We start from the raw sequence: 10175 nt of genomic DNA on the forward strand, positions 1-10175 counted from the left end.
TGGCGTTTACCAGGCCCAGCTCTGCAGGTCCTCAGTCACCCGTCCAACTTTCGCTCCTAAACGAGGCTTTGGACTTAATGCGATCTCTCGCCATTACGGAAGTATCACTTCCGAAGTACGCCCAGCCCGAACTAGGGGCTGAGAGCGGGGAATTTTACGTCCCACCCACCACCCACTTGATAGCCACTGTCGAGGACCTAACCGACATGCTGAACTACACCTCCGAAGACATCGACGGCATGGACGACGATGCTGGAGTCGAATCAGGCCAAAATCCACCTATTACTGGGCGTTGGACGTCCACTTCTACTTACGGCGTGTACATGGTGGATACGCCCGAAAAGAAGGACGACGATGGCACTGAAGATCCGATTAAGGACAAGCCCGTCGAGGCACCACCGAAGCGCCGACGTTAGCGGCGCCGCTCACGATCTCGTCGAGAAAAGGATAGCAATACCGGCACCGGAGATAACAACACTCCGGATGATGCCGAAGACCCCGTCAAGCCTGCATCCGAGCAGGACGAACGGGAGGAGGGACAAGTTAACCCCGACGAACTCGTTCATCATGAGGATTCGGAAGATAGTAATTATCTACCGGCCTATGAGGAGGACGTTAGCCTCAGCAACGAAGATTTCATCATGCCAGAGGAACCCCTCGAACAAGAACGCTTCAAGCGACAACTTATCGCCGCTGCAAGGAGTCTGAAAAAGAAACAACAACAGCTTCAAGCCGAACAGGACACGCTCCACGACAGATGGACCAAGGTCCTGGCTGCCGAGGAATACGGCCTTGAGCGCCCAACAACGAGCTACCCAAAACGCAGGCTACTACCCCAATTCGACGACGAGCCCTAGAGCCGAATCCGTCAAGATACCACCATGCTGATGAACCAGAACGACCACCACATGGATGGGACAAAACAGCTAATTATGACAAATACCAGCCCGCGCCACCCCACCGTAGAGGCAAGGAGCCATCGGCTCCGGGTTACACATATGACTTACGTCAGGACCTAGACAATAGAGCCGGCCATACCAGATCAATCTACGGATCAAGGGGGCGTGCTCCGACACGAGACGATGGCCATCAAGCCTGGCGCGACAATCATAACCAAGTTTGGGCCGAGAACCGAACACGGATATCATCCGAACTCCATCGTGATGTGGCCCGATATAGAGGTGCCGCACACCCTATGTGCTTTACCGATGAGGTAATGCAGCACCAATTTCCAGAAGGGTTTAAACCCGTAAACATCGAGGCATACGATGGAACTACAGATCCTGCCGTATGGGTTGAAGATTTCCTTCTCCATATTCATATGGCTCGTGGCGATGACCTCCATGCCATAAAATACCTTCCCCAAAAGCTCAAAGGACCAGCATGGCACTGGCTAAATAGCCTCCCAGAGAACTCCATTGGTAGTTGGGAGGACTTGGAGGACGCTTTTCGAGATAACTTTCAAGGCACATATGTCCGACCACCGGACGCTGACGACCTTAGCCACATAGTCCAGCAACCCGGAGAGTCAGCCCGCAAACTCTGGACTCGGTTCTTAATTAAAAAGAACCAACTTGTTGACTGCCCGGACGCCGAAGCCTTAGCGGCCTTTAAGCATAGCGTCCGTGACGAATGGCTCGCCCGACACCTCGGTCAGGAAAAGTCGAAGACTATGGCAGCTCTCACTGCACTAATGACCCGCTAATGTGCGGGCGAAGACAGTTGGTTGGCTCGTAGAAGCAACAGTACCAGCGACCCTGGCACCTCTGAAGCCAGGGATGGCAACGGAAGGCCACGACGTAGCAAAATAAGCGTCGGAACAACAACGAAGAAACTGAAGATACGACAGTCAACGCCGGATTCAGTGGCTCCAAACCCGGTCAGCGGAAGAAGCCATTCAAAGGAAATAGAGATGGTCCATCTAATTTGGACAAGATACTAGACAGGCCTTGCCAGATTCATGGCACGCCCGACAAGCCTGCCAACCACTCCAACAGAAACTGCTGGGTTTTTAAACAGGCCAGTAAGTTAAATACCGAACACAAGGGGAAAGGGCCTCAAAGCAAGGACGATGATGAACCCCGCCCTCCAAACACAGGGGGACAGAAGAAGTTTCCCCCGAGGTGAAAACAGTGAGCATGATATATGTCACACATATCCCAAAGAGGGAGCGCGAGCGCGCACTAAGGGACGTCTACGCCATAGAGCCTGTCGCCCCAAAATTCAACCCATGGTCGGCTTGTCCGATCACCTTCGATCGCAGGGACCACCCGACCAGTATCCGTCTTGGAGGTTCGGCGGCCCTAGTACTTGATCCTATCATCGATGGATACCATCTCACTAGAGTCCTTATGGACGGTGGCAGTAGTCTGAACCTGATCTATCAGGACACTGTCCGTAAGATGGGCATTGACCTGTCAAGAATTAAGCCTAGCAATACTATCTTTAAAGGAGTAATACCCGGCGTGGAGGCCCGTTGAACGGGCTCCTTAACATTGGAGGTAGTCTTCGGTTCTCCGGACAACTTCCGAAGTGAGGACTTGATCTTCGATATCGTCCCTTTCCGCAGTGGTTATCATGCGTTGCTCGGACGAACTGCCATTGCCCGCTTCAATGCAGTCCCGCATTATGCCTACCTGAAGCTCAAAATGCCCAAACCGTGCGGCGTCATCAGAGTCAATGGAAATATGGAGCGCTCCCTCCGTACTAAGGAGCACACCGCGGCCCTCGCAGCCGAGGTACATAACGGCCTCATCAAGCCGAACAACTCGTCGGCCATTAAGGCTCCTGACACTGCCAAGCGAGTCCGGTCTACATTACAACATGACAGCTCGGCAGATCCGGAGATGGATTAGCAGTTCAGCCTCCGTCGATCGCCCCATAAGGTTGCGGCATACGTACAGCGCGTGCATAATCACGCACTAAAAATACCTTGGGCAACGTCGGAGGCATACTGCGGAGAAGGGTCTATAGTACGGCTTGACCCTATTTAGACCTTAAGCTTCTTGCTCTCTTTCTTTTTTTCAAACTACAGGTTCACTAAAACCTGTTTAATCCACGGTTGTACAGGGGCTACTCTCTACAGCTCCACCTTCCTACAGACGACCATCAACCTCTCCTCTCAAGGGATTTTTAACCAAGGAGAAACGGTGCAGACGTGCAGCAGGGCAGCATTAGGACCTTCAAGCCGCTAGTTTTTCTAACAGCCCTGTGTAAAACTTTCCCTTGTGTAAACTCTCAGCATGTAAAATTGCCTTGATATTCGTGGCATTATCTGTAATAGCACATCATGACGTATTATACAAGATATAAAGGAAGCAGTTGATCACCACTTTTGTTTGGTACTGATTTATTTTTTCATCTGCATTCCCTCCTTATTTCAGATTGCCACTCGTGCTTTAGTCCGGTCTTAAACACCAGGGGCTGTATTCGGCTCCGCACGTTCTCAAGTCCGAACACCTATCAGGTACTCTTCGGCGTCCCGAATATTGCACTATATGCATAGGCTTCGAATCATGTCTTTGGTCTATAGTTGGGTTGCCCGGCTCCTGTGCTTACCACCTTACGTTCCGCTCGTTCGGCTAAGGTCGTAAAGGGAGAACTACTATGATTGTATTTCTAGTTCGTCCGGTCAAATACCTCAACAGAGAAAGCCGAAAACTGACTTTCATGATAAGGCGAGAGCTGGTCAGCAATTCGGCGACTTAGTCCTATACTACAAATCGTTAGTGATTTATTCCGTGTTATATGAGGGGCTGGTCTTCATCCAGCCGCGTGGTAAAGGCACCGTAGTTTGGATCGCCGTACACGTACAAGGGGCTAATATTCAGCCCCACTGTCAAACTCCTATGGCTAACTGAAAGTGATAAAGCCGCATAGTCCGATTGCCTAGTTCACCTCGCGTACACCTCCTTCACGGACCAAGACGTTGGATAAAGTGTGGTAACGCGCTAGGCCAAGCACCCCATGTAGTATCTATGTGGGGGCTGAAGCCGATGACTGGCAAACTTTCAGAATTAAAACGACCGCCCAGGAGAAAAATAACTTAAGATAAATAGCGCAAATATATTACAAGCCTGGGTTCACAATGCACAATTTTTACAACCCGGATACATCTACTCAAAAATGATGTCCTTCGAGCATTGGCCCTCTACTATTCGGGCACCCGCCAGGACGTCTTCAAAGTATCTCTCCGGCTTGCGGTTGTCCTTGCCTTCAGGCGGGCCCGCGGTCGCCACGTCGGTGGCCTTCATCTTTGCCCAATGCATCTTGACATGGACGAAGGCCATCCGAGCACCCTCTATGCATGTCAATCGCTTCACAGCTTCAACCCGAGGCACCGCATCGACGAGTCGCCTCACCAAACCGAAGTAGCTGCTGGGAATTGATTCGGCCGGCCAAAGCCGGATTGCTAGATCCTTCATGGCCAAGCCGGCCATCCTATGCAACTCCATAGCTGCTTCATGTGGTCATTCAGCAGCGTCGGATGCTCCAACACAAGAAACTGCGACCAGAACAGCTTCTCGTTCGAGTTCCCCTCCTGGGCTCAGAAGAACTGTGCGGCATCAGCGACACTCTTCGGAAGATCCGCAAATGCGTCTGGAGAACTCCACAGCCATGTGAGTAAGGCATACCACTAACCTCCAAAAATACTCTGCAAAAGAAAGACCTTACCAGCCGCTATTTGCTTCACCTGGTGGATCTCCTCGCGAGCACTTCGGGACTCGACCCATGCGACCTTAGAATCTTGGAGTGCTTTGTCAAGTTCGGAAGATTGAGCCGAAGCTTTCTCCTCCAAACCCTCGCACTTGAGGATGGTGTCCTTTAGCTCCTGCTCGACCTCGGCCACCCGAGCTTCGTGTTGTCGGCGGGCGGCCTGTTCGGTCTTCAGTTTTGCAGCCGCTTTGTCAGCGGCTGCCTTGTTTGCCTTCGCCTCCTTTTGGGCTTGGGCAAGGGCGCCTTTGAGGGTTTCGACCTCGGATGCTCCAACTATGCCCATAAACAAAAGCAGTGTATGAGTTCATCTCTGAATATACACTATCGCTTACGATATATAACCAAACTTTTCCATGCGCATACCTTGCGTATCATCGAACCGCTTGTTCACGCGGTCGATTTCTTCATCGGCCAACTTCAGTTTCAGATTGAGCTCGGAAACTTCGATGGCCTAGGCGGTTGCCGCCAACACGGAAGCCTGTTACAAAATAGACAAGTATGTTATCTATTCTGAATATTATGTGATCCTCTGTCCGGCTTTTCTCCAAACCAGGAGGAGTCTCAGGGGCTACTGTCTATGCACAGGTATATTCCTTTATATATAAAAAAGCATCTAGAGCATTACGTCGCATACCTCGAAGCCTGTCAGTAGGCTGGTAAAAGCTTCGTTCAGCCCGCTCTTGGCGGACTGAACCTTCTCTACTACCGCACCCATCAGGGTGTGGTGCTCCTCTACAGTGGAAGCACATTGCAGTGCCTCCACTAGAGTGTTCGGCGCCTCCGAATTAGTGGAGGTCGCCGATGGAGCTGATGCTCCCCTCTCCTTCGAAGGGGGTTGCTCGCTCGATCCCGGAGCCACATTGGTCTCCGCGAGAGTGTCCGGCTGGGGTCCGGATTGCTGACCGTCCCCACCATCAGTTGCCATAGGGGTGGCCTCCCCCTTGTCTGCCGTGACTGAGGTATTACCCTCGGCCTCCTTCTCGACAACCTCGCCCGCCCCTCCATGGCCAGGAGAGGTCCTTCGGGATAACATGTCGGTGTCATCCGCGGTGAGGCGCGAGGGGGCACGTGGCGGCGTCTCGCTCTCTGCCATTTCAGGTGGCAAAGAACTCCCCTTCAACAGCCAGGGGTTTGGGAGGTCACGGGGAGGGCTGGAAAATGCATAACATGGTAACTTACATAATGAAAATAGGAAAACCAAAGATGAAACAGTAAGTGTCTAGATACTTACGATTCGGCCAGGGGCTTCGCCCTGGGAGGCTTTTTGGGGACCAGTTCAGCACCTGAGTCCGAACTATCCTGGAGGGTCATCTTCCCCCTCTTGGCCGCCTCCCCCTGCGGGTCTTCGGTGGTGAAAGGATCGAGAAGAGGTGTCTAGAGGGGGGGGGGTGAATAGACTCTTAACAAAGGAAAGTTGCAGTTTTTATTTTCTTCAAGTTAAGGTAGAGTTTTAGCACAACTTTAAACATTCACAATACATTCAAGTAAGCATGGCAAGAGTATATGAGCAGCGGAAAGTAAAGCATGCAAGTTGCAAGAATGTAAGGGGATGGGATTGGAGTATGCAAATGCAATTGGAGACACGAAGATTTTTTTCGTGGTTCCGATAGGTGGTGCTATCGTACATCCACGTTGATGAAGACTTCAACCCACGAAGGGTAACGGTTGCGCGAGTCCACGGACGGCTCCACCCACGAAGGGTCCACGAAGAAGCAACCTTGTATATCCCACCATGGCCATCGCCTACGAAGGACTTGCCTCACTAGGGTAGATCTTCACGAAGTAGGCGATCTCCTTGCCCGTACAAACTCCTTGGTTCAACTCCACAATCTTGACGGAGGCTCCCAAGTGACACCTAACCAATCTAGGAGACACCACTCTCCAAAAGGTAATAGATGGTGTGTTGATGATGAACTCCTTGCTCTTGTGCTTCAAATGATAGTCTCCCCAACACTCAACTCTCTCTCACAGATTTGGATTTGGTGGAAATCAAGTTGGAGAAGGCTAGAGATCAAGAGTTATGTGGTTGGAATGGAATATCTTGACCTCAACACATGAGTAGGTGGTTCTCTCTCAGAAAATGTATGCTGGAAGTGTAGGCATGTTTTGATGGCTCTCCTCACGAATGAAGATTGGGTGGAGGGGTATATATAGCCTCCACACAAAATCTAACCGTTACACACAAATCACCAAACTCGGTGGGACCGAATCAGGAAACTCCGACGGACCGATTTAGTTCATAATGTGACTGTTAGGCATTTCGGTGGGACCGATATGATCAACTCGGTGGGACCTATGTGCTAGGGTTAGGGTAAAACCTCATCTCGGTTTGACCGATTACTCAATCTCGGTGGGACCGATTTTGGTAATAAGCTAACCAGAGAGTTGGTCAGGCAAACTCGGTGAGACCGATTACAAATCTCGATAAGACCGAAATTATTGCAACAGGCAATAGAGAGTTTGCAAGCCCATCTCGGTGGGACCGAGATTCCATCGGTGAGACCGAAGTGACTAGGGTTTGTGGCAGTGGCTATGCCAAGTGAACTCGGTGGCGTCAGATAGAATGTTTCGGTGTGGCCGAGTTTGACCATTTGGTTTGGGACATATGTGGATATGAGAAAGTGGTTGACCGTTTTGGAGCATATCACTAAGCACTTTGAGCAAGCAAGCCATTAAGCAACACCTCATCCCCTTTTAATAGTATTGGCTTTCCTATGGACTCAATGTGATATTGGATCACTAAAATTAAAGGGATTACATCTGTGCCCCTGGATCCTTAGCTCTGCTCATTCATCCCTGCGCTCTTAACTTTTGCTCAATTTTCCCCACTCCCTTGCCAGAAACCCTCGTAACTGGGCACAACGGACATTGCCGTCGGGTCAAAGGCTTGACCGTTAACTCTGAATAGTGGGGCCATGCTGGACTGTGTCGTCCGTTCGACCTGACAAGTGGAGCCGCGTTGGGTGGTGTCGCTGTTCGACCGTTGGCCCGTGGTTTCGTTGGGCCGTCCCTTGCATTAAATGTCTGCGCGCGCCACCAGGACAGAAGCCTGCTATGCATGCACCCAGCAAACCCTACCTGCATGCGTCGATCGAGCCTGCATGCGCCGATGCCACGATCCCACGATGCGCCGACCGAGCCTACATGCGCTGATGCGTCCGCCACGATGCACTGACCGAGCAGCTTTCTTGCACGCCAGCCGCCACGGATGCAGCGCCGGTCATTGCCGCTGGTTCCTCTCATCTAGCTAGGTGGCTACATATTTGTGGCTTGTGTAAAAAAGAGCCACTCCCTTGCTTAGTTGTACTCATTCATCCCTACTAACAAAGCTTGCTTGCATGCACTAGGTGGTTACTAACAAGGGAACCTTACTAACAAGCCGAGCTCTCTAAGAAAATAATCAACAAATATGTAGTCCCAATATGTAGATAGGGCCAACAAGCCCATAGCACGATCACATAGCTCAAACTAGGAAGACCTTAATAATAGAATAGATAGAAAACTTAATAATAGAATTTAAGAAAAGGGCCAATAAGCCCAAAGCAACTCCAACATAGTTCAATTACAACTTAACATAACATAGACTAAAAAAAGATAGAGGGTTTAGAACCCTAGCCGCCGCCTTCTCCACCCCGCTCCTCCTCCGGGCGCCCTTTTCACTGCTTCTCCGGGGCGTTGTCGATGGGGTACGGAAGAGTGTGCATGTGCATCACGGTGGGGAAGATGTTGTTGTACTCCGTGAACCTGTTGTGGGTGGTGAAAGCGATGAACTCGGAGCCACACCAAAACACCCGGCCGAGGAGGTAGAAGGCGTCAAATGTGTTGGTGAAGTGGGCAAGGAGAGCAACCACCACCCGGTTTTGGATGACCTCCTCAACGCGGAACATCGTTGGAGATCCCCTCGGGAGGTGGTGGTAGCCGGACGCGAGGAGGAACTCGGTGAAGTTCCTTGCGGTCCTCAGCCTTGATATCGCCCACACACGTAGTGTGCGATCAATGTACACGCCGGTAGGGTAGAGCCTCTCCGGCACGGTGGGTGGGAGGCGGTAGGTTGGTCCGGTGTACTGCATGGCTAAGGGATGTGCAGAAGACAGAGAAGGGGTCGAAGAGCAAGAAGGGCAGATGGATGAGGGATGGCAGAGGCAGAGGGTGGCTTAAATAGCCGTAGTGCTACATGTTATTCGGCTGTGGCAATAACAGGGTAAAATGTGAAGTTAGTAGCCCGTTTTCAAACCCACCGCAGCATCGGGAGTGTACACGCGTGGGAAACGGTGGTTTGAAAAGAAGAAGAAAAATAAGCTAATTGCACGCGTGGGAATCCGTGGTCAATCCCTATATTATATGAACAAAAAGAGGCAATTTTTGAAGAGCTTGTGGCCATTTTGCATGATAAAAATAAATTTGGCCCATAAAAGTTTGGTCATTTTGCATGATAAAAAGATATAGAGGGCTTGTGGCCATTATACAAATGCAAAATGACCCATTTTTAATAGTTTGTGGCCATTTTGCATGATAAAAATAAATTTAGACCTTTTAAATTTGGTCATTTTACATTTGTACAGAACAAAAAGCACTAAATTTTCTACGCAATGTAAATTGTTGTGTAATTTCAAACGATGCAAAAAAACAGATCCAACACGTTCACAAAAAACAGAGCCAGCACGTTCACAAAAAAACGACGCGATTCGACGGCCCAGCTAGAGCTTGGTTTCCTTTTGGGCCCAACACCACCGTTTTTTTTCTGTGGAGTCAGTGGTGGGCGAGCAGCCGAGCACAACCAACAGGATCGCCTCTCGCGGTCGCCCCACGATCCAACGATGCGAAGCCATCCTTGTGATCCAATGGCCAGGAGCCTGCACGCAGCCTGCCCACCAAATTCCTTCTAGAAGACCACATCCGAGGGCTGTCGCTTGGCGCCAGGGTATGATCGGACGGCTGGCGTTCGGAGCTAGGGTTAGGCGAAACCCCGCGGGGTTTAGAGGGGTTTTGAGCTGGTCAACGGGGTTACGAAAGCTTTGACTGAGCATAACTAATTTTAAAAAAATCGAAAAAATATGAAACCTTCGCGGTTCGTTGTTTTATAAGACACACTAACGGGGAAAAATACTAAACTTGGTCTATGGTCATTTTCATGAAAAAACCCTAGCTGGCACGATCGAGGTCAAATGAGCACCATTAACTTAAAAAAATCAAAAAAATATGAAACATGCGCACAATGTTGTCTTATGTGACATGTTACCAACCAAAAATCATAAACTTGGTCTATGGTCATTTTCATGAGAAAACCTTCACACATATGAGCTATCACCTACAAGATTTCACAGAGTTCAAGGAGATGAGGTAGGGTTACCTTCTGTTTTTGAATTTTTTTAAAAAATCAAAAAAAAATCACCAAATCTTTATTTCAAAGTGAATAAGAAAGATCTGAACTTAGTTTTACATTTTCATATTTTAAATGT

Source organism: Aegilops tauschii, chromosome 4 (genome assembly GCF_002575655.3).
Source record: "Aegilops tauschii subsp. strangulata cultivar AL8/78 chromosome 4, Aet v6.0, whole genome shotgun sequence".
NCBI lineage: Eukaryota > Viridiplantae > Streptophyta > Magnoliopsida > Poales > Poaceae > Aegilops > Aegilops tauschii.